The 25744-nt window shown below is 41.2% G+C and overlaps 1 pseudogene across 1 annotated transcript in view; it reads right to left on the bottom strand.

The window, feature by feature from the left end:
• The window catches only part of LOC146986570 (cell adhesion molecule CEACAM5-like), a 363100-nt pseudogene that overhangs the window by 170757 nt on the left and 166599 nt on the right, over positions 1-25744 (bottom strand). Inside the window, exons 2-3 of the transcript XR_015036053.1 lie at positions 3311-3586; positions 2751-3016 (exon numbers count right to left, since the gene is read on the bottom strand). The product of XR_015036053.1 is annotated as a cell adhesion molecule CEACAM5-like (transcript). The remainder of the gene's footprint in view (positions 1-2750; positions 3017-3310; positions 3587-25744) is intronic.

The raw sequence follows: 25744 nt of genomic DNA on the forward strand, positions 1-25744 counted from the left end.
CATGATTTAATGAAAAAGATTCTCACACTTTTATTAGCATAAAGCATGAGTCCTTACCTTTGCTGCAGGTCAGTCCCTCTCTGACTTTTCTGTCTGTCTCTATTGTGTCTGTAAAAGCATTATTTTTTTTATTATTATTGTTGTTGTTGTTATTATAAACATCCAATAAAGCAACAATTTATTTAAATTCTTGCATCGTTTTTTTTTTTTTAAATAACACGAGAATACCAAATTCTGTTATCCCCAGCATCCTAACCCATTTAACAGAGTCTGATGTCATAATAAAAATATGTTTTTTAACTTACTTTTTTTTATAAAGAGCAAACAAAACAACACAAACTACAATCAGGACAAGACAGCCGATTACTATTCCAGCGATGCAGCCAGCTGGACAGGGTGGAGAGGGTTTGTCTAAAATAAAACATGGGATAAGATGGGATACAACATTTTGTAAATACGGTATATGTGTCACATCTCAAAACTGTTTCAATAATCAGACTTATCAGTGAACTGTGTTAACTAAAAAATCTACGAATGTTTTGCTAAAGGGAAGTTGAGCAGAGTTTTCCCTTTCAAACCAGTGTTGTCTCAAACTGAGAATAAATCTACCTCATGTAGAAAACGTCTCAGACTCTGCTCCACTTCAAACAATCACAGCACAGGTATAAAAAAAGTCATCTAAATGCAATATGTAAGCGTATCAACAACATGAACAATCAAGACCAGTACCTGGAAAAAGAGTTACAGTCAGTTCATGCACTGCAGATGATGTTTTCCCAGTTATACTATTCATCACTTCACAGGTGTACTTTCCACTGTCAGAAACATCTGTGATGTGTTTCTTCAGCACAGCAGAAGTGAATGTTGTCTCTGTCTCATTCAGTTTCCAGGTGAAACTAGGAGGTGGTGTGGACTCAGCAGAGCAGTTTAATGTTAAGGTCTGACTCACATTTAAAATGCTGGGACCTTGGATCTGAACATTTTCTGGTCCAACTGAGAGAGAGAGAGAGGTCCAAGAACAAACTAACCAGTTACTGAGTTGACAGAGTCAACAGTTTGTCCTTGTGAAAGTCAATGTCCTGCTCCAAATCATTCAGTGTGTCCAGTGTGTTTGATTGTCAACTGTGTTATTCTATCATTTCCAGTTTAAAGCAACTAATACTCAGGTCTTATTATTGTTATGAGTGGATCACTGATTTTAGTACAAGGTCAGACTGTAGAAGAGTTAATTCCAGTGAGAATAATGGAGAAGAAAAAGGTTGAGTGTTTGTGAGGATGGAGCTAATGGAAAAGATCTTGTTGGGACAATGTGGACACAAGACAGGACTCCTGTGGGGGCCTGGGCCATTTTAGATTTGGTAATAGATGATTGTTAAGTTCCACTCTGGGTCAAGAGGTCAAAGTGAGAGGTCTGCCTGCCCTGTCTCTCTAGCCGCGTTTCAACTGCAGGAGTTCCTGGTAAAAGGAGGCGGTAGGAACTTCTACAGGAACCGTCCTCTCACTCGGCCCTCTTGGTGGCCATGTCTCCACTGCAGACAGGACCCACCGGGCTCTTATGGCGACGTGCAACAGTTTTGATCATTGCGTGGTCGTTGTGCAGCGTTTTTAATACTGCTCTTGTTGTTGTTTTTTTCTGTCAGTATCGCTTTCTTTAAAAAAAAATGCCGTCTCGATCGTCACAAAATCCTGCGATCGCCTATTTACCGCTATTTTTTTTTTAACCTGGCCTACTGAGGCATCAGTGTGGGACTGTGGAAGAGTGGGGCCCCCTCCCCCCTAGAAGAGTCCAGCGAGGAGTTGAGGGAACAAGACCTCTGTCGATCTATTTATGAACCATCTACCTGGACTTGTTTTAATCTTTGCTGTGTCTTCTTATATTGCCCCGCTACCCCATGATTGAAGGCTATGCTGCAATCATCTTAAACCCAGCAGAAATGCACACTTTATTGTAAATAAATGGTGTTCTCCCTTTTTACTTCAACCCTGTGTCTTGTTATTTTAACTCAACGTGGTTCCCAACCAATCCAAGTTCCAGAACCTTTTAACTTTTGTTCTTAATTGTGTGGTGTGACAGTAACAAGTGGATTGGGTGCCATCATGTGGCGTCCTCCACACTGTCCACTGCACCTATCTATTCAGGCTGGCCAAACTGGATCAAGAGCCACCTTTCAACAGCCTGTTAAACTGTAATCAGAATCAGCACCTGCATTATTATTGTATTTAGACAGCTTAGGCTCATGAGAGGTCTGTGGTGGGGGTTTAGGCTCTCTCTTGCACACACACACACACACACACACACACTGGAGAAACCTCTGTTCATTTGTTTGGTTGTTATTCTAAGGTGAATAAAATCACAATTATTCATAGGTTGTTGTGTTACAGTTTCCTTGAAAGTAACGTAACAATTATCATATATCCACAGATAATATGCTTGCTGTTGGATAGCAAGAATATAGTAGCACACCTACTTTTCTCCCATTTGGACTTTTCAAGTTACTACATTCATAGCTAGAAATGATTAGATTCATTCAATCATGAAGTTGAGTCATGAAATGCAACTGTTAAGATTCTGGCAGTTTTCACATATGTATATGATATGATCTTTGTGGTTTATACTGAGACTTCTTTTCACTTGTCACTTGTCACTTTTTATTCTATATTTAAGGAGGGTTTTTTTATGATAATCTGACAAGTACACATCTAAATCTAATTTATATACTGTATTGTATAAAATATGAAGTCAAACTTACTTAGGACAGAGATGACAGAAGGTTGAGATGTTTCATTTCTGATAGTTTTGCTGTTAAAGGCCTGACAGCTGTAGTTCCCAGACTGACTCTCCTTAATGTTCATAAGTCTGAGCTCTGATCCAGGATCTGATCCAGCCATGGGCTCTTTATTCAAAAACCAGGTGAACTGGGCAGTGGGTCTGGAGTCAGCTGAGCACATCAGACTGACCCTTCCTCATAGTGAACTTGTGATGGAGATTTTGTTAAACGGGTATTTTCTGGGCCAACTGAATGTAGGTACAACAAAAAACAGTCACTAAGATGTAATGTTAGCAGCATGAAAAGACACATAGCATTCACACTGACTCATAGTGAGAAGAACGTATAATTGATCAACATGCATAGCTAAGCGGCAGAGAAAAACGAATGTCCGTGCAAAGCAAGCAAAAGAACAAAACTTTCTAAATGAAACAATACAGTGATTTAATTGCCATTGTGTTGTTTCTGTTGTTGTGTTTTTACTGGATTCAGTTAGATTAAATAGATAGATAGAAAACTGAGCATGCAGGTTAGTGACTCACAGCTGATGGAGAGAAGCACTTCATCACTGGTGTCATTACTGATTGTATTGAACACATGACACCTGTATGGTCCCTGGTCATAGCGGGTCACACTGACTATAGTGAGAGTGGAGCCTCCATCAGTGATGTGAACTCTGTCACTGGCTGTGACCTCAGAGCTGCTGTTCAGCCAGAGGAAGGAGGGGAAGGATCCAGAGGAGGAGCAGGACAGACGGACAGAGCTGAACTCCTCCAGGTCTCTGCTGCTGGCAGTTAGTGTTACATTGGAGACTGGCACTGTGGTTGAAAAATACACTGTTTACTGTCGCTGTTATCAAGAAATTAAGGCACAGGCAATAATATCTCTACAATGATGAAGAAGTAATTCCATCCAAACCATGATGATGGCTGATGTTTAAGGTTTCAATTTTCTCATGATGTAATCATGCAAAAATAACTGTTTTTTGTTTGAAGAACATAGTCTTGCTAGAATATGATAATATATCTGAATATAGGCTACTTACACTATATTCCATACTACTGTATGTATATCATTTTTATACAATAATCATACGTTCAAACACCCTCTCCATTTATGTTACAATAATACTGTTTAGACAGTGTGTAGAAGACATTTTAAGTTTATTGTCCTGAGTCAGTTTTTGGTGGTGGTGACCAGTGTCTCAGTTGAACACTTTATTAATGTAGATTAGTGACTTACCCAGCATTTCCAGGTGAGTGGTGCCCTCTTTGGTGCCACCTGGGTTGATAGTAATTGAGCAGATGTAGTTCCCCTCATCAGTTTCCTTAACACCACTAACCTGGATGGAAGGACTGGCCGGGTCTGGAGGACTGGGTGAGAAGCTGACTCTGTCCTTCATTGGTGACTCAGGGTATGCAGGGTCAAGGTTTGGGGCAAGTACAGCAATGCTGTATATATATATATATAATGTATATATATATATATACCTTTGAGGCTAATTAATTCATCTCTTAGCAAAAATGAGCATGTTTAGACTAATATGAGGGAATTCCTTCAAGGTGGATTGGTATTGAGGTATCTCGTCCTCAGCAATGAGAGAACTCATAGCTTGTTCCATGTCATCTGAAGTTCCATTAAAGCAGAAGTAAGCAGAATGTTTGTGTTAATATAAGTCTTAAATACTGTAGTTATATCTTCCGACAGCAATCACTTACATAGAGTGTTTGGTCTGAAACACGGGTCTGTCAGTCACTCTGCTCTGCTGTAAGCCGAGGAGAAAACGTCTTGTGCACTTACTTTCATCCGACAACCTTTATCCAATGAGGAGAGAGAACGGCATGAAGGGCTGTGTGTGCAGCCAAGGGATGCGCGTGAATGTGGTGACGTAGGGGCGAGGACCAATAGATCCATGACGAGGGCGGGGGCTGCTAACTCCATCGGCTGACAAAAAGTTAGCCAAAACGACCGGATCATTTACTTCTGCTTAGGGATGGGAATCGAAAACCGGTTCCTCTTCGGAACCGGTTCCAACTTGGATCAATTCTTGGAATCGTGTGCGTGTCTGCTTTAACGATTCCCTTATCGATTCCGTTTGGTTCAGAAACTCGCGCATTAATTGATTAATGACGTTACGTAACGTTCCGTTAAAATCAATCTTCATTAGGGGAGAGCAGGGTCGAAAGTAACGGAGGACGAAAGTAACAGAGCGATTTTCTCCGAACCCATACAAGTCTGACATGTCTAACTTGGTCAGTATGTATATCATGCAGGACCTAACAGAACTGCAAAAAAGCTTAAGAATATGTCTGACTTTGACCGAGTTACACTCAAGAACCTGTTTTCAGTGACGAAAAGTAAATTCGTTTGAGCGGTAATTTTTTGGGTTGATCAGCTGTGTTTACCGTTTCAGGTGTTATAATTATGATGGTTAGACACTTTTTACGTTAAAATCAATCTTCATTATAAATGAGGGTGCTTAGTGTTTATATCCACACGTCACCGTTTGTTCTCACAAAATAAAGTTAGTGTGGTGTCTGTGTGGAGCGGAGCTGCTGACAGATGCAGCTGACAGTGACGTTTCCTCATCACTAACCTGTGAGCCAGAGCCACCCTCCGGTCCTCCCTCCCTCACGTCGTGAGGACAGGACAACGTCTCCTGAACAGGCTACATGTCTATTCTTTCTGTTTTTCTCTCTTCATTCTAACCACTTCCTTTCAGGTTTTGCTCGTAGCCAGGTGAAACGGTGCCGTGCGCCCTGTGTCTTTTCTCTGGCGCGCTCTCTCTCTTTCGCTCGCTCACTCGCTCACTTCGCATAAAAACGAACGTTATGAAAACAATAACTAGTGAGAAGATACAGATGCATAAAAACTATGTAATGGAAACATTGTTAAATTCCTCCTGTGAGCACAGCTGCCCCACAGCCACAGTGGTCTAGTGTTAACCTGTCCAGGCAGGTCGGTCCTGTCAACTTTTTTAATGTCAGAGCCATTAATGCAGTGTTTTCAACCTTGGGGTTGGGACCCCATGTGGGGTCGCCTGGAATTCAAATGGGATCGCCTTAAATGTCTAGTAATTGATTAAAAATAAATAAATAAATAAATAAATAAACTAATTATTTTTCACAATCTTAAACAACTATATTCTTGATATATTCACTTTCTTGAATAAATCAAGATAAAATAAAATGCAGCATATACAAATATCTGAGCTTGCTCATCTTGAATGAGGGTCACCAGAAATTTGTGATATCAAAAGGGGTCATGAGCCAAAAAAGGTTGGGAACCACTGCATTAATGCAAACAAACCCATTTCTCTTTTATTCCCTCACCCAATGAGAATCGATAAGAGAATCGATAAGAGAATCGATAAGGAATCGAATCGATAAGCAATATCGATAATGGAATCGGAATCGCTAAATTCTTATCAATACCCATCCCTAGTCATAACTCTACCAACAGGGCTCCCTAATCAATGAGATGCTTTTTAACGAGCTTCTGGTATGGTGTCAAGTTATTGAAACCTCCACTAGCACAGAAACTAACAAGCCCACGTCTAGATAAACATGTAAATGATTTTTACTGCCCACTCAGGAGAAGATTATCAGTCACCACTTCTCAAAGAAAACTCTCCCGGAAGTTCACATGGGGACAAAACTTACCCATATAAATAAAAACGATAAATTAAAAACTTTAAAAACTAAAATAAAAAAAAATGTATCCCCCACACATACAGACACCATACATATTGCACATTTACTGTACTTATGCATTTAGGGCAGCAACGGCTCTTGGGTAAAAACTGTTCTTTGATCTGTTTGTTTTTGCTTTAAGAGCCCTGTATCCGCTGAAGTAAACAAACCCCTCAGTGTATGTTTGATTCGAATAGCCATCTGACGTTGTCTGTGGGGGAAAAAAAGTGGTTTTGTGGGATGTGAGCAGCCTAAACAGCCTAAGATCTGTCCACTCCCATTATATGCTGCTGTGGCAATGCAGGGACAGACAGAACTACTGCATAACAGGAGCAATTAAAAAGAAAAATCTTCAGATTCATTCTTTTAGACCTAAAATATTAGGAAATTATAGCCCCCGGTTGAATTTGCCTAGAATTGTCCTTTAATATAAAAAATTGTAAGCGAAATTAAGTCACAAAAATACTTGCAGATTTGAAAGAAAGAATCTCACTAACAAACCGTGACGGACTGGCCATAGGGCAATATGGGCAAATACCACAACGGCTGCGTAATGATGCGGCTGCTGCGAGGTGTCCGTGTGATGACGTGACCAGGTGGCCGCGTGTAGATGCAGCCGTGCTGATGTGGCTGCATTAAAAAAAAAAAAAAATGTTGTTTGGGGCCAGCTGTTTACGGCCGGCCAACTCTAAAAAACTGACAACACAATAATACATTGGGGTAATAGCTCACCTAGTAGGGCTGCTTGCCCTGGGATCAAGACTTATGGTCCAGTCTTTGTACAAATACTGCTATTGGAGATCAATGCATTTTCTTGTCTCATCATTATTATGATCACTGCTATATACTGTATATACATACATAGTGTTTGTGTAATGTGTGGCCTCTTTTTGGTGCCAGTCCGTCACTGCTAACAAACATGTGTGCTCTGTCTCTATATAGATTGGAAAAGCACAAGTAAGTTAGTGAGGAGGTGCAGCAGGAGCACAGCTCAAATTAGCGAAATTGGTAGAGAATCCATGACAAAAAGTAACATTTCAAAGTTGTTGTTTTTTTGAAAACTCACAAATTTGTCAGTAGATCATTACATTCTTTTATTTGCTGTAACAAGCTTGGAGAGCTCACCTGTGATGGCTCCAATGATGACAGTGTATATTAACACAGCTGCTGCCATTTCCTCTGCAGTATCATCAAATAAAACAACAAAAAGAATGATATTCACTCCTTGCCCTTCCCTCTGATGATTTCAGTGTAGTTCTCAAGTATGAAGGCAGTATGAGGAAGTAATCTGCATTGGACTATTGACCCTTCCTGTTCTCTTCTTGCACATAACTTGCACCAACCCATTTCACCACAACAGGGAGACATACTGCAGCTTTTGACCACAGAGCTGAAGGGGTTTGAAGATGGTTTGAACTGCAGCACGGAGGTAAAGGTCCTGTTCATGAGTCATTTATTAGGACAGTCTCAGGCCTAGTACACACGAGCCCGTGTATTTTTGAAACCGTGAACATATGTTCCCGGTTCTATGTTCTGTCCACAAGCAACCGCGCTTTTTGACACTGAAACCATGGTCTTTTGAAACCGGAGTCCAGGGTGGGGTTTTCGGCTGGGGTTGGTTTCAGCAGGTGCGTGTGGACACGGCAACCGCGATTGTTTTTCTCGTTTACATCATAGCTGCACACATGCTGATGTAAACACTGTTGCTCAACAATGTATGGAACAAGACTGACAAAACAATCAAACAACACTCAAGGCTTTTATAATGGAGCATATCAGCATCAGTGACACCAGCCAGTGATCTTTTTCTCATTTCTGTTATTTCATGTGTTCTGTCCATCACTATCAGACAGTGAGTGGGTCATAGCTGCTCTTCCTCCTTAGGCACAGCCAGGAGAAAATAGAAACATCAGTCATAACTGTTTATCATGACATATATAATAATGTAGGTGAAATAGATTCTTCATCATTGTAGTGACATATTTCATCTCCTTTTGTGTAAAGGGAATAATACATGACAATTAGAGAACTGAAGGAGTCTAGTATTGGGTACAGGCAAACAGGTAGTTTATTTTCAATTAAACAACATGTTCAAAAACATTCATTGTCAAAATGTGGAGAGGAATAAACAAAGTGATTGTTTTGAATAAACTGAAATACAACGAGACAGACTAAACGTTTATAAATGAAACCCTTTGTTACAAACAGTCTTGTGCACACCAAAGCGGTCTTTAACAGGTGCGTAGGTGGAGCAGAGAGCATCAAAAGAAAAGAAAGAAGGAAAAACACCCACACACTGTCTTTAACATAGGTAAATGTATTAATGTTTCAGTCTTGGACCTTCCTAAGGTAGATGCAAACAAAACTCATTAAGTGGAGGCAGAGATCTCAATGACCCACACCTGAATCTCATTAGTGATCAACAGGCTCTGAGCTGAGTGAGCTCCTCCTCTGTCAGTCAATAACATTTTTGGTTTCACAGTTGAGATAATATACATTATTATGGATAATGGAGGATCCTTGCGTTTATGTACAAGATTGCTTCAACCTCTGCCCTCAAAGCTTTCCCTTCTTTTTCTCTCTCTCTTTTCCTTTTGTCCTTTTATTTTGTGTCCTTGTCTCGTTTTATATGATTGTTAGTTGTTTGGGGTTTTGTTGTTTATATGTTCAATAATGATTTGTATGGACTGTTTGGTAATTTTTAAACCAAATCAAATGAAATAAACAGTTGATCACAAAAAAATGCTATAACACACTACAATCAATATAATAAACATTAGAAATGATGACTAAATTGCACAATACAGGAAAGACTTCCTACATGAGTGAAAATGAGGTGCATCACTGAATTATAAAGTGGTAAATCAAGGGTTATTAGAGGAACTGCACCAAACAGACAATAGGGAAAATCTATCCTGTACAGTCACTGTCATACCTGGACAAACATAATACATAATCACTATACAATATATGAGAAGCTAACTTCTGTCCTAAATTAGTGCCTAGAGTAAAAGGAAAACATTGGCAAGTCTATCCACAGTGGCAGTGACTCTCCAGCTTGTTTTAGAACATGACAATTCATAATAATTCATCATTTAGGCCACATGGGGCAAGGGTTTTTAATGTATCCAGTAGGCTTCACGTTGTTTAGAAGATCATGATTCCCACTTCTCTTGGGCAAACAGACCTTTACCTATAAACCAAAAAAGTTTTTAAGTCATGATTAAAGTCATTGAAATGAACAGCAACAGGATAATCTCTGTCATTTCTTCTGATTGAACTATTCACTGATCCTCTGCTTACAGTAAGTTGTCTGAAAATTTTGCCTATGTATGCAAGTCCACGAGGACAGTGTATCAAATAGACAACATGCATTGATGCAAATACTCTTAATATAAAACATTTTCCTGTGTGTGGATGAGTGAAATATTTTTTCTGAACAGTGTTGTTACACTGTCCACAGTGTCCACGATGGAAGTTGGTGCATATGGGACTTTGAATGTTGTTGCCAACCTATGGGGTCAAAGCTAAGAATATGCCAATGTTTAAAAAAAAAAAAAAAAAAAAATAGATTCAACAGTTTGTGAGTTAGGTGAGCAGGTGGTTACAGAAGTTACTGAAAACTTCCTCTCTTTTCTCTTGTTTTTTTTTCTCAGTAAATCGGAATGAGATTTACTTAGCACTAATGTAAAAGCCTTTTCTTTTTTTAAAAAGTAGATTTCAGAACCTATGAGGCCATGTCAATTATAAATTGATTAGGAGGAATGGCAGTAGCCTACTTCCTAAATAGAAGCAAAGAGCTTAAAGACCTCTTCATGAGAGATGTTGGTAAGACTTGTGAATTTATGAAGTTATGATGACTTTAGTGCAGTTTATGTTTAGCCACAAGGTGGCGCAATTATTACATGAAGAGACGAGGGCTTTACTACAGAGATTCCTGGAATTTCCTGGTTGCCATTTTCACATCTTTGAGTATGTCATTTTTATTTCTCTCATATTCTCCTCTATCTACTAACTAGCTTGTCAACAGAAAGCAGTGTGTACTTTTCAACCCATAATAAGTGTTTAGGGGCGGGACACCGCCGCGAAATGTCGTCCAGATAGAGACAGAGCGAGCAAGTTTTTCAGGGTTTGGACAGAGCAATGTCGCTCACGGCATGTCAGAACAGGCTGATTGAAAAGTATGTATTCTAATCACTTTTTCTGTCTCACTTGCTCGCAGGATAGGGTGTAATATGGGACCTTTAACAGGTCATTAAAGTGTTGATGTTTTTACTTAAATAACAGTTTCTACCCTTTTCATTAAATCACAAAAGAAAAAGAAAAAACTAAATCGGTTTAAAACGTACCTTACAGGAAAGATCGAGTTCATTTTATGGTACTGGTGGAGTGTTCACATATGTTTTTTCTTCTTGTTCTATGCAAAACAAAAAATAAAACAAAATGAAAAAAACTAAAAACTTTTTTTTTTAAAGAGTGTCCATCATTGTCATTTATTCATATAAAAGTCTGAGTGACTGGTAATGTCAGATCAAATCACTTACCAGTGTTTGCTGGTCGGGGACCTCTGTTATTTCTAAATATTAGGAACAAGGTATTGTTAAACTCTGGCCAGTTACATGTGAGTTATAACACTAGCAGTAACCAACATGTATGTTTTCCATGATTTAATGAAAAAGATTCTCACACTTTATTAGCATAAAGCATGAGTCCTTACCTTTGCTGCAGGTCAGTCCCTCTCTGACTTTTCTGTCTGTCTCTATTGTGTCTGTAAAAGCATTATTATTATTATTATTATTATTATTATTGTTGTTGTTGTAATTATAAACATCCAATAAAGCAACTATTTATTTAAGTTCTTGCATCAGTTTTTTTTAAATAACACAGGAATAACAAATTTTGTTATCGCCAGCATCCTAACCCATTTAACAGAATCTGATGTCATAATAAAAATACATTTTTCAACTTACTTTTTTTTCAAAAGAACAAACACAAGAACACAAAGTGCAATCAGGACAAGACAGCCGATTACTATTCCAGCGATGCAGCCAGGTGGTGTTGGTGTTGGTGTTGGTGGTGGTGTTGGTGGTGGTGGGTCTAAATAAAAATAGGATAAGAACATTGATTTTACACCATTTTGTAAATATGCAATGTATCACATCTGTTTGAATAACTAAACTGATCAGTGCAGTGTGATGCTTCAGCAAAAAAAGAGCTGAGTGGAGTAACTCAGTAACTGAGAATAAATCTACCTCATGAAGAAAAGGTGTGTAAGACAAATCTTCAGGAAGTGCTACTCTTTGGACAGTCACACATATAATAATGTCATCTAAATGCAATATGCAAGAGTATCAACAATATGAACGTCCAACACTGTCTAGTACCTGGTGAAAGAGTTACAGTCAGTTCATGCACTGCAGATGAATTTCTCCCAGTTATACTATTCATCACTTCACAGGTGTACTTTCCACTGTCAGAAACATCTGTGATGTGTTTCTTCAGCACAGCAGAAGTGTGTATCTCTGTCTCATTCAGTTTCCAGGTGAAACTAGGAGGTGGTGTGGACTCAGCAAGGCAGGTTAATGTTAAAGTCTCATTCACACTAATTCTACTGCGACCTTGGATTTGAACATTTTCTGGTCCAACTGAGAGAGAGAGAGAGAGAGAGAGAGAGAGAGAGAGAGAGAGGTTAATAGTTGTTACTGTAATGTTGACATTAAAATGCACATTATGTCTGAAAAGATCGAAATGTACAGTGTATAACAAGTTACTTACAGTAAACGGTCATGTTGTGTTCAACTTCAACACTGCTAAGGGGGTTGCTGAGGATACATGAATATTCTCCACTGTCTGTTTTCTTTAGAGACAGAAATGACAACACTCTGCCCTCATTGTAAAACCTCATGTCGTCACTCTCAGTCAGGTCTGCTCCATTCTTCATCCACTTCCTGGTGAAGACAGAGCCAGCAGCCTCACAGGTTAGGTTAACTGAGTTTCCCTCTTCTGGCTGGTTTGTTGATGGTGTGACAGAGGCGTTCACTATTATCTCTGTTTGACAAAAGATAGAGGATTTAGTGAGAGAAATGGAAACAGGAACAAACTAACCAAGTTACTGAGAGTTGACAGAAGGAAGCTGAGGTTTGTCCTTGTGAATGAACTTCCTGCTCCAAATCACTCAGTGTGTCCAGTGTTATTCTGTCATTCCCAGTTTAAAGCAACTAATACTCAGGTCTTATTATTGTTATCAGTGGAATACATACACTGATTTTAGTACAAGGTTAGACTGTAGAAGAGTAAATTCCAGTGAGAATAATGGAGAAGAAAAAAGTTAAATGTGTTTGTATGGGGACGGAGCTAATGGAAAACAGATCTTGATGGGACAATTTGGACAGAAGACAGGACTCCTGTGTGGGGCCTGGGCCATTTTAGATGTGATAATAGGTGATTGTTACGTTCTAATCTGGTAGAAGAGGTCAGAGTGAGAGGCCTGCCTGCCCTCTGTCCCTCTCCCTCTCTTTGTGTCTTCAGGTGGTAACCAGTGGATTGGATGCCATGTGGCGTCCCCCACACTGACCACTGGTGCCACCTATCTGTCCAGGCTGGCCAAACTGGATCAAGAGCCACCTATCAACAGCCTGTCTTGGGATCTGCTTGTTGACCTGCATGGTTATTGTATTCAGACTGTTTAGGCTCATGAGAGGTTTGTGGTGGGGGTTTAGGCTCAAACAGACACACACACGCACATGCACACACACATTGGAGAAACCTCTGTTCATTTGTTTGGTTGTTATTCTAATGTTGTGTTACCGTTTCCTTGAAAGGAACGTAACAATTATCATATGTCCACAGATAATATGCTTGCACTGTTGGGTAACAAGAATATAGTAGCACACCTACTTTTCTCCCATTTGGACTTTTCAAGTTACTTTGTGCATTCAGCTAGAAATTATTAGATTCATTCATTCATGAAGATGATCTTTATGGTTTATACTGAGACATCTTTTCACTTGTCACTTTTTATTTGTTCCACAAGTCTATATTTAAGGAGGTTTTTCATGATACTTTGACAAGTACACATCTAAATCAAATTTTTATACATTTTGTATAAAATATTAAGTCAAACTTACTAAGCACAGAGATGGTGGAAGATTGAGATGTTTCATTTCTCATACTTTTGTTGTTAAAGGCCTGACAGCCCCCAGACTGACTCTCCTTAATCATCAGTCTCAGCTGATCCAGTATCAGCCATGGGCTCTTTATTTAAAAACCAGGTGAACTGGGCAGTGGGTCTGGAGTCAGCTGAGCACGTCAGGCTGATGTCTGACCCTTAGACCCCCTACTGTTAGTGTGTAGAAGACACGTTTGTTGTCCTGAGTCAGTTTTTTAAAAGTATATTTTGGGCTTTTAATGCCTTTAATTAATAGCACAGTCGAGCGAGAGACAGGAAATGGGGAGACAGAGAGGGACACGCAAGAAAGCGCTGCCCAATGTGGGATTTGAACCGGAGCCACCTGCACTGAGGACTGTAGCCTCAACATGGGGCAGCAGCTCTACCAAGTGAGCTAAACGCCACCCGCCCTGAGTCAATTTTTGATGGTGGTGACCAGTGTCTCAGTTTATTAATGTAGATTATGTTAGTGACTTACCCAGCATTCCCAGGTTAGTGGTGTTCTCTATGATGCCGTTTGGGAAGGTAGCAAATGAGCATATGTAGTTCCCCTCATCAGTTTCCTTAACACCACTAATCTGGATGGAAGGACTAGCCGGGTCTGGAGGACTGGGTGAGAAGCTGACTCTGTCCTTCAGTGGTGACGTAGGGTATACGGGGTCTTTGTTTGGGGCAAATACAGCAATGGTGGTCTCCTCCCCTCCCATTGGCTGATAGTTCCATGTGACCTGTGGTGGAGCAGACTCAGGGTCAGTGGTTAGGATGTGTTCAGTGACTGAGAAACACAACAGGCCTCAGTCATCAAGCTGTTGATAAGTGACACTGGAGTGTTTTGTAGGGCAGCATCATCGGAGAGGAGCTAACAAATATTTGATTATGTTACGGTCACTTTCGTAGGTGAGAAGGGGAATGCCATATTGTGTAATGTTTTGATTGGTTGTCTGGTTACCTGTCCGCTTAAGTCTGACGTGAGCGGAAGGAGCAGGGAATGCTGGGAAAACGCCAAAGTGAGAGCCGTGTGGAGACGAGGCTGCAGCCCGTAGAGCACCACAAGATTTAATTATTGTTTAGTTATTGTCTCGTCTAAACACAAATGAACTGACAAAGCCACGACTGCGTGACGACGGACGGAGGTCGATACACGCAGGACGCTGGAGCTGGTGGCCGCCCGGTGCCACTGGAGCTGCACGCCGGTGTCGTGCCCAAAAGTGATCGTCTGCCAGAATCTGATTTGAGGCCGCGGGAGCGCGCACAGCAGCCCGTTGAGCGGTGGCGCTATAAAACGTCTGATTTTCTTTGGATTGAACGGTCATAATGTGCATATACACACACATTATCACAACTGTGGCCAAAAGAAGTGTAGTTTGTAGCGAAATAAGGCATGACAATTACGTGATAGACACGTATACATTATGTTTGATTTAACAGCCAGAGCACTATATCAAAGCACTACCAGTTTACGCCACACAGTGGCGCCTCCTTTGTTAAGCTTTCCTCCAACTCCAAGTTACAACGTGTTTTCAATAAAGTAATGGTCACTTTTACAATGATCCTTGTAACTCTGCATTGCTTTTTTACCTGATCTGGGCCCTTCCCATATTTGGATGTGTTTTGTATCTAATATTATTGTTTATGCCTACTAATATAATACAGTTTTCACCTGCCAAAAATTGATTGGAGGCCAAATGCAGTTACTGAATGGTGATTTCTGCCTAAAAATGACTTTATCTCATTCAAGTGGTTCATAATATAGACACTGAAGCTCACAGGACAGTGTAGAACTCTTTTAAAGGACCATTACAACACAAAATGTGCTTTTTCACCTGCCAAAAATTGATTGGAGGCCAAATGCAGTTACTGAATGGTGATTTCTGCCTAAAATTGACTTTATCTCATTCAAGAGGTTCATAATATAGACACTGAAGCTCACAGGACAGTGTGGAACTATTCTAAAGGACCATTACAGCACAAAATGGGCCTTTTCACCTGCCAAAAATTGATTGGAGGCCAAATGCAGTTACTGAATGGTGATTTCTGCCTAAAAATGACTTTATCTCATTCAAGAGCTTCATAATATAGACACTGAAGCTCACAGGACAGTGTGGAACTCTTTTAAAGGACCATTACAACACAAAATGTGCTTTTTCACCTGCCAAAAATTGATTGGAGGCCAAATGCAGTTACTGAATGGTGATTTCTGCCTAAAATTGACTTTAACTCATTCAAGAGCTTCATAATATAAACATTAGAGCTCACAGGACAGTGTGGAACTATTTTAAAGGACCATTACAACACAAAATGTGCTCTTTCACCTGCCAAAAATTGATTGGAGGCCAAATGCAGGTACTGAATGGTGATTTCTGCCTAAAATTGACTTTATCTCATTCAAGAGGTTCATAATATAGACACTGAAGCTCACAGGACAGTGTGGAACTATTCTAAAGGACCATTACAACACAAAATGGGCCTTTTCACCTGCCAAAAATTGATTGGAGGCCAAATGCAGTTACTGAATGGTGATTTCTGCCTAAAAATGACTTTATCTCATTCAAGAGCTTCATAATATAGACACTGAAGCTCACAGGACAGTGTGGAACTCTTTTAAAGGACCATTACAACACAAAATGTGCTTTTTCACCTGCCAAAAATTGATTGGAGGCCAAATGCAGTTACTGAATGGTGATTTCTGCCTAAAATTGACTTTAACTCATTCAAGAGCTTCATAATATAAACATTAGAGCTCACAGGACAGTGTGGAACTATTTTAAAGGACCATTACAACACAAAATGTGCTTTTTCACCTGCCAAAAATTGATTGGAGGCCAAATGCAGTTACTGAATGGTGATTTCTGCCTAAAAATCACTTGATCTCATTCAAGAGGTTCATAATATAGACACTGAACTCTCTGTTTATGTGTTTGATAGCCTCCTGTGTGTCCAGTAGCCTAATAGGCCTATTGTTGTTGGGTAGATGGTGATTTATATCATTACAATGTAAAAATCAGGGTATTTCAGCTGCCAGAAATTGATTTACGCCTCTGTTACTGCACAGAGATTAATATTTTTGCTCAAAATGACTTGATATCACTCAGCAGAGTAACATTTACAAGATTTGACCTCAACCAGTGCTTTTTACCACTTGAAAAACGCATAAAGGGCCATTACAATGTAAAAATCAGGGTATTTCAGCTGCCAGAAATTGATTTACGCCTCTGGTACTGCACAGAGATGAATACTTTTTAGGGCTGGGTAAAAATATCGATTCAGCAATGCATTGCAATTCTTTTCTCTGCAATTCAATATCGATTCAGCAATCTTCTGAATCGATTCAAGCCCCTGGCCAGTGGGGGCGCTGCGAGCAACACCCTCGTGTGATTCGCGCTGTACGGACGGGGGCCGCACTAGACCAAACCATAACAATATGGGAGTGAGTAGCAGCAGCAGCGTTAAGCCAGCACCTTCAAACCTGAAAGCAGATGTGTGGATTCATTTTGTATTTATAGGCGCCGATTCCGTGGGTGCTCCGGTGCTCAAGCACCCACTGACCAGGTTGAGCCACCAGATGCGCATTTCTGATGACGCAATTGCAATTGTGTGCGGGGGTAGAAACTATCGGTTGAGACCAAAAAACGTAATGGTACCAGGCTTTGATCATGTTTATTGAGGATGTAAAGTCGGCGATTTTAACATGGGGGTCTATGAAGAATGCTGCTTTCTGGTACCAGCCACCAGCGACAGCCGAGGATTACAGTTTTTTGAACGCGGAAGTGAGCTTCACTTCTCAGACCGACAACTGCCCCCTTGTGATAAGCACACGTTGTTATTGATATTGTAGCGTCAGACCCGACGACAAGTCAACAACATAACACAAACTTATCTGACAGCTGCTCTCACTTCTTCCTCTGCTCCTCCTCACTCACTCACCTACACACAGACAGGACTCTGTCTTCCTCACACTCACCCCAGCCCCTCAGTTTCTCATCCCACCTGCCCGTACCATACACATTGACAGTCAGTCAGAAATCACAGAACTTAAACATCATAACAAGAACATTACTGCGGGGTCGCTACAATATTTTCAGTTGTGCAGTCAACTATTATTAATAATATTGTTTTGTATTGTTTTATTACTCAAAATGTTATGAGTTATTTTCCAAGAGGAAAGTATCACATAGCCTAATTTAAATTTAGCTGCACTGTGGTTCAGTGTTAAAGCAGTGTCATATTTTGTTATGCTATGAGTTATACTATGGCTGTTCATAAGGCATGAAACTAAACAAATAATTATTAAAAAAAAAAAATCTGGTACTCTTATTTGTGTATTTCTGCTTGATACTGAATCGATATCGAAGCATTTCAATCAATATCGAATCGAATCGATATCGAATCGAATCGTGACCTAATGAATCGAAATCGAATCGAATCGTGAGATTCTCAACAATACCCAGCCCTAATACTTTTGCTCAAAATGACTTCACAAAAATAGTTCCACACTGTCCTGTGAGCTCTAATGTTTATATTATGAAGCTCTTGAATGAGTTAAAGTCAATTTTAGGCAGAAATCACCATTCAGTAACTGCATTTGGCCTCCAATCAATTTTTGGCAGGTGAAAAAGCACATTTTGTGTTGTAATGGTCCTTTAAAAGAGTTCCACACTGTCCTGTGAGCTTCAGTGTCTATATTATGAAGCTCTTGAATGAGATAAAGTCATTTTTAGGCAGAAATCACCATTCAGTAACTGCATTTGGCCTCCAATCAATTTTTGGCAGGTGAAAAGGCCCATTTTGTGTTGTAATGGTCCTTTAGAATAGTTCCACACTGTCCTGTGAGCTTCAGTGTCTATATTATGAACCTCTTGAATGAGATAAAGTCAATTTTAGGCAGAAATCACCATTCAGTACCTGCATTTGGCCTCCAATCAATTTTTGGCAGGTGAAAAAGCACATTTTGTGTTGTAATGGTCCTTTAAAAGAGTTCCACACTGTCCTGTGAGCTTCAGTGTCTATATTATGAAGCTCTTGAATGAGATAAAGTCAATTTTAGGCAGAAATCACCATTCAGTAACTGCATTTGGCCTCCAATCAATTTTTGGCAGGTGAAAACTGTATTATATTAGTAGGCATAAACAATAATATTAGATACAAAACACATCCAAATATGGGAAGGGCCCAGATCAGGTAAAAAAGCAATGCAGAGTTACAAGGATCATTGTAAAAGTGACCATTACTTTATTGAAAACACGTTGTAACTTGGAGTTGGAGGAAAACTTAACAAAGGAGGCGCCACTGTGTGGCGTAAACTGGTAGTGCTTTGATATAGTGCTCTGGCTGTTAAATCAAACATAATGCAGACGTGTCTATCACGTAATTGTCATGCCTTATTTCGCTACAAACTACACTTCTTTTGGCCACAGTTGTGATAATGTGTGTGTATATGCACATTATGACCGTTCAATCCAAAGAAAATCAGACGTTTTATAGCGCCACCGCTCAACGGGCTGCTGTGCGCGCTCCCGCGGCCTCAAATCAGATTCTGGCAGACGATCACTTTTGGGCACGACACCGGTCTGCCCGGAGGGAGACTCGCCGACCAAGCTACAGGTGTATGGAGTTATTTTTGTCTCATAAATATCTGTAAACGCACAGAAGGTGATCTACAAATGTTCCTTGGTTTGCACACGTGTTTTGCTATCCACAAAGGGTGATCTACAAATGTTCCTTGGTTTGCACACGTGTTTTGCTATCCACAAATACAAATTTCTAATTTGTAACTTGTATTTTGGTTTTTACAAATAAATGTGTATTTGTAAATATATTGTGTATTTGTAAATGTACAATTTTCCATTTGTAAAAACAAAAAAGCCATTTGTAAAACCGAAAATTCTGTTTGTGAAGTGTAACTCTGCATTTGTGGATCACCAATCACACACACGCATCTCTTTCCGCAATGACGTATTTCTGAGACATTCCTGCCGAGATCCACACAGAATCCACAAACTCACAGCTGCTGATTCACAAAGGGCCGCTCTCCTCACCAGGAGGGGCAGTGTTGGCGAGTAGCTGAATGAAAACTAACGAAGAAGACTGCTACTGGCTTATCTCGAGAAATTATTTTAATTCCCACTGTTAATGCGTCACTTTATTAAGTTTTAATGTTTTTTCATGCGATAAAGTAACTGTTTAGACCCCCAATATGAGGTTAGTTTATCCAAATGACGCCTGTTTGGAAGTTTGCTCCGCCGTTCGCGGAGCAGTGAAGCTCCATCTGTGGAGCAGCTAAGCTAACTAGGCTACCACCGGACGAGCGGTCTATCACAGAGGCTACAGCCGGGCTGCTGTGGTGGTCGGCCGGCTAACCTCCGCTGTCATCCAGGTCTCCCCCGGCTCGTTTTTCCCCCGGAATGACGAAGCTGGTTAGCCAGCCCACCGCAGCAGCCCGGCTGCTGTTTAGATCTGATTAGATGTTCAGATGTTAGACTGTTTAGATCCCCAATATGTGGTTATTTTTATCCAAATGACGCCGGAGCAGTGAAGCTCCACCTGTGGAGCAGCTAACTAGGCTACTAGGGATGGGCATGATTAATCGATGATCGATTATTGATCGTTAAGAATTTTATCGATCACATTAATTTTTTATCGATTTATTATAAGGGATCATGTAGAGGGCAGATGTTATGTAGAATTTTTTTTTTCATAACAACCAATAAACTCTATATTATTATTATATATTATTATTATTATTATTATTATTATTATTATTATTATTATTATTATTATTATTACATGGTTTAAGAGTGAAATCTTTCATTAAATATGACGGGACACGCTTGTGTCGCGGACTCAGTGCAACAGAGACGTGAGCTGTAGAGGATGACATTTGTCGGGAATTCCCGCGGGTCACGTGATTCCCGTGGGATTCCCGCGGGATGGGAGTCAAAATTTTATTGATCCCGTGATTGGGACGGGACGGGAATAAAAATCAACGGGAGCGGGCAGGAGCGGGAACGCCATTAATAGATGATGATTTTCAGCCATGTTAAACAACCAAAAGGTCACATGTTTGTAGTCATCTTTCAGTGTCACTTTTCTCTTCTCTCTTCTACTCTTTCACTTAGCAGCCTTGGTGATTTTGGGCGCCGCCTTGATTAAAAGGCAGATGTAGCGTCTTTTGCGAGCATTACTTTCAATATAGACGCGCGTCATGTGCGCTCACAACCCAAAGCGACGCCGTAGCGGCGCGCATTCGGTGTTGTTTTTTCGTGCACATCCGACCTGCTTCTTCTCCGGTGTCCGGTCTCGGGTTGTGTCTCCCGGTGTCTAAGCACGGCGACCAAGCATTGATAAATACAGCGTGTCCTCCCGTGTTTCAGCTGGGTCGATACCGCGGGGCTATTTAAAAAAAAAAAAAAAAAAAAAAAACGCTGGTCGCGGTGGAGCTGAGAACAGCTGAGTTTTCTCTCCTAAAGCTGACATGTGGTCAGGTCACAGCCTCACAGTGCACCCTTAATTAATATTTCTTCAACCTTAAAGCTCTCTGTCTGTCCACCAACTGTCCTGACTGTCCCTGAACATCACACAGGGACATGGAGCTGCTTGTGTGACTGGATACTGAGTTTTAATGTTTACATCAGGCTGAGTTCAACAAATAAGTTTATACTACTGTAATTTAAGTAGTTAAATAATAAGATATAATTCATATCAGAGTTAATATCATATAATATCATAATATATCATATAAACCCTGACAACAATGGAGGGAGGTGGAGGAGATGAAGCCGTTAAGTGTGAGCTACAGAATAAAGTCAGGAATAATGAATAAAAAATAAAAACGGGAGTGGGATGGGAGTGGGAGTAATTTTGAGTGGGAGCGGGATGGGATTGGGAGTCATTCTACAGGAGTGGGACGGGATGGGATTTATTTTTTTACTCTGGCCCGGGATTGGGACGGGATGGGATTTTTTCTCTGGGAGTGGGATGGGACGGGAGTGAAAATCCACTCCCGTGTCATGCTCTAGTGAGCTGTGACACCGCGGCTCCGCCCGCTCTGCTCAGCAGGTTTGGTTTTCAGCAGCAGTGTGGAAGGAGCCTCCACTGTCTCTGTAAGTTACAAGCTACAAGTCATTTATCTAACATCACAACTAGTCCGAAGCTGTTTAACTACGGTTAAAACGAAACTTAAGGTAAATATCCTGCAGAGTTTGTTTCTCTTTTCTGTGCCGCGCTGATCAGAGCGCCGCTCCGCCGTGTGTTGGCTACAGAAATAATAATAAAACACACGCTTTCACATTTTGAAAGTGCTTGCGATTTCTTTCGTACAAGTGCAGCCAAACACAAGGCTGAAGAGAGAGGGACAGCAGAGCTGCTCTGACAGCTCAGCTGCAGGTGAGCCAGGCAGCGCAACAGTCCTTTTTTTTTTTTTTAAATGCCGGTGTCGGCACTGTCCCTACAGGTGAAGCACAAGCACACAGACGTCCGTGTACGTTGTTGTCTGACCTTCTTCCTTCACGGGGACTGCCCTGGATTACTGGCACACGCCATAGCCGCACGCATTATGTTATTAAATATAAAAATTAATATTCATATTAATATTAATATTACCGATTAAATCGATAATTGATCGTTAATTTCCCCGATGATCGATCAAAAAGATTTCTTCAAATGCCCATCCCTATAGGCTACCACCGGACAAGCGGTCTATCACAGAGGCTACAGCCGGGCTGCTGTGGTGGTCGGCTGGCGAAGCCACGGCGTCTTCTCGGGGGAGAAAACGAGCACTTCAGTAAACCGGTTGCTGCCTCTGGATGAGCAGATCATCACAGAGGAAGCAGCCGGGCTGCTGAGGTGGTCGGTCGGCTAATCTGCGTCGTCCTCCCAGGGGAGAAAAGGAGCCTGTCAGTGCCCGATCCGTACCCGGAACACGATCCGTTCCAGCGCTTCTGCGCATGCGCCGTTTTACGGCATTAGCTTCAAAGCTATGCTAACTGATAGCCTAGCAGTAGAGCAGCTAAAAGTCCGCTGTAGCGTTGTTAAAACGTCACTTTATTAATTTTAAATATTTTTTCATGCGAGAAAGTCACAGTTTAGAGTCCTAATCTGTGGTCAGTTTATCCAACTGACGTCTGTTTGGAAGTTTTCTCCGGTTTTGGGAGAAGTGCAGAGCTAGCTGGGAGCAGAGCTGGGAGCATAGCTGGGAGTAGCCACCGGGAGCTAACGTTAGCTCGCTGCTCGGCTCATCTCAGAGGCAGCAGCCGGCCGACTGAGGTGATCGACCGATTAACTGATCGGTCTACATTACATTTAATTTAATCAGAAATAGAACAGAGGGGAATTCGTTGCGACGTGCTTGTGTTTTTCCTCATAGATCGTCTCTGTTTTCATCCATATCCGCGGTGTCTGCCGTAAACTAAAAGAAGGGGGGAGTGCGCATGTGCGTGCGCATGCGCAGAAGCGTCCTGGAACGGATCGTGTTCCGGGTACGGATCGGGCACTGACAGAGCCCATCAATCTACCGGCAGTTTTTTAGAGGTTTACCGCCGGCTGGATGAATTATTTTTAGGAGATAAATGTTGTCTCATTCAGTGGTGTAGTCAACAAACAAAACTATTTAGTCTATAATGGGCTATGTACAATCACCACCGCTACATCAATAAATAAATGTTTTACAATGAAACGGTCAGTCAGTTGACATTAACAATGCAGGTCGTTTTCTCCCCTGGGAGGAGACCGCGGCATAGCCGGCGGACCACTACAGCAGCCGGGCGGTAGCCTCTGTGATAGACCGCTCGTCCGGTGGTAGCCTATAGTTAGCTGCTCCACAGGTGGAGCTTCACTGCTCCGGCGTCATTTGGATAAAAATAACCACATATTGGGGATCTAAACAGTCTAACATCTAAACATCTAATCAGATCTAAACAGCAGCCGGGCTGCTGCGGTGGGCTGGCTAACCAGCTTCGTCATTCCGGGGGAAAAACGAGCCGGGGGAGACCTGGATGACAGCGGAGGTTAGCCGGCCGACCACCACAGCAGCCCGGCTGTAGCCTCTGTGATAGACCGCTCGTCCGGTGGTAGCCTAGTTAGCTTAGCTGCTCCACAGATGGAGCTTCACTGCTCCGCGAACGGCGGAGCAAACTTCCAAACAGGCGTCATTTGGATAAACTAACCGCATATTGGGGATCTAAACAGTTACTTTATCGCATGAAAAAACATTAAAACTTAATAAAGTGACGCATTAACAGTGGGAATTAAAATAATTTCTCGAGATAAGCCAGTCTTCTTCGTTAGTTTTCATTCAGCTACTCGCCAACACTGCCCCTCCTGGTGAGGAGAGCGGCCCTTTGTGAATCAGCAGCTGTGAGTTTGTGGATTCTGTGTGGATCTCGGCAGGAATGTCTCAGAAATACGTCATTGCGGAAAGAGATGCGTGTGTGTGATTGGTGATCCACAAATGCAGAGTTACACTTCACAAACAGAATTTTCGGTTTTACAAATGGCTTTTTTGTTTTTACAAATGGAAAATTATACATTTACAAATACACAATATATTTACAAATACACATTTATTTGTAAAAACCAAAATACAAGTTACAAATTAGAAATTTGTATTTGTGGATAGCAAAACACGTGTGCAAACCAAGGAACATTTGTAGATCACCTTCTGTGCGTTTACAGATATTTATGAGACAAAAATAACTCCATATGGGTGATGGGCGAGAAGCAGCCGGTGAGTCAAACATTATACTATATGGCAGCGAACCCCACCAGACTCCAGGGTTTTAGTAATAGAAATATGTGCACCTGTGTCAACCCTGAAGCCTAGACTTGTTAGAGCCTTAATTGTGAAACTTAACTTGGGTGCCGCGTAGTCGCGACAATTACCTAATTTGTTTTGTGAAATACAGTATAAAGTTGCATATTCACTAAATGGCCAATATATTTTCACCTCAGATGTGAAAGTTGTAGTCCAAAACAATCTGAACATCAGTGAGCTGCACTGTCAGAATGTAACCGGCATTTTCATTAGAAGTTCATATCATAAGATATGAGTGTGTGAGCGTGATGGTATAAAAAAGTTATCAAGTCCTAACTGAAACAAATAATCATGTATCTGACCGTGTTAATGTCAATCCCAGTTGTATCAGTGAAGACACAGTGCAGGTTAGCTGTCTGGCCAGGATAAGAATACACCTTTGGCTCTACGTCCACTTGCTGACCAGTTGCTCCTAAAAGAAGGAGAAAGAGACAAATTTATGCCTGTTAACTTTTTTTCCAAACTAGGAAAAGGAGATAAGAAAAGGAAGCAGGTATCTTAGTACAAACAAAACCTGCTGATGATAAATGAATGACAACAGTGTAGAAGTGTCAGAAGACAAGTTTGACTTGTCCAGAATAAACTGGAGGAGTGTTTAAGACAGTCTGTAATGAAAACTTCATAATGTTATACAGTGGTCATAAAGGCAAGGCAAGGCAAGGCAAGGCAAGGCAATTTTATTTGTATAGCCCGTTTTTACAAACAGTTTGTCTCAAAGGGCTTTACATGGCATCGTAACAACATCCTCTGCCCTTAGACCCTCACACCGACTGAGGAAAAACTCCATAGAAAACCATTTTAACAGGGAAAAATAGGAGAAACTTCAGGGTGAGCAACAGAGGAGGGATTTACCCAGGACGGACAGATGTGCAATAGACTAGTGCTGCACGATTAATCTAATCGCAATCGCGATGTCACGCCGTGCGATTGGCGATTTAAAGTACATAAATGTGCGACCGCGTGAGCCTGTAAACGGGACTTTAACTCCTGTAGTGTGTGGAGCGGAGCCGCTAATGTGTGCAGCACATAGACTGTAAAAAGAATGGACGTAGCGTCCGTGACGTCACCCATTGGTTTTGGGGAGTCGTTTTTGTGACTCAAATATGGCGGCCTGAACAGCGCCATGTTGGATTGGCCGGCCGAGAGCCCGCCCACTGGCCTCGAAGCAGCTGTCCACGGAGCTGCTCGGACCTGTCACTCAACGTTTCCGCGCCCTAATTGGCCAGAGTTTTAACCTAATAACAGTAAAACGGTAGAGTTAAAAAAAAATTCACCCCCCTCAGAGTAGGGCTGGGCGATAAAACGATAA

The sequence above is a fragment of the Trachurus japonicus genome, chromosome 6 (genome assembly GCF_045865225.1).
Source record: "Trachurus japonicus isolate A0001 chromosome 6, Traja_1.0".
Lineage (NCBI taxonomy): Eukaryota > Metazoa > Chordata > Actinopteri > Carangiformes > Carangidae > Trachurus > Trachurus japonicus.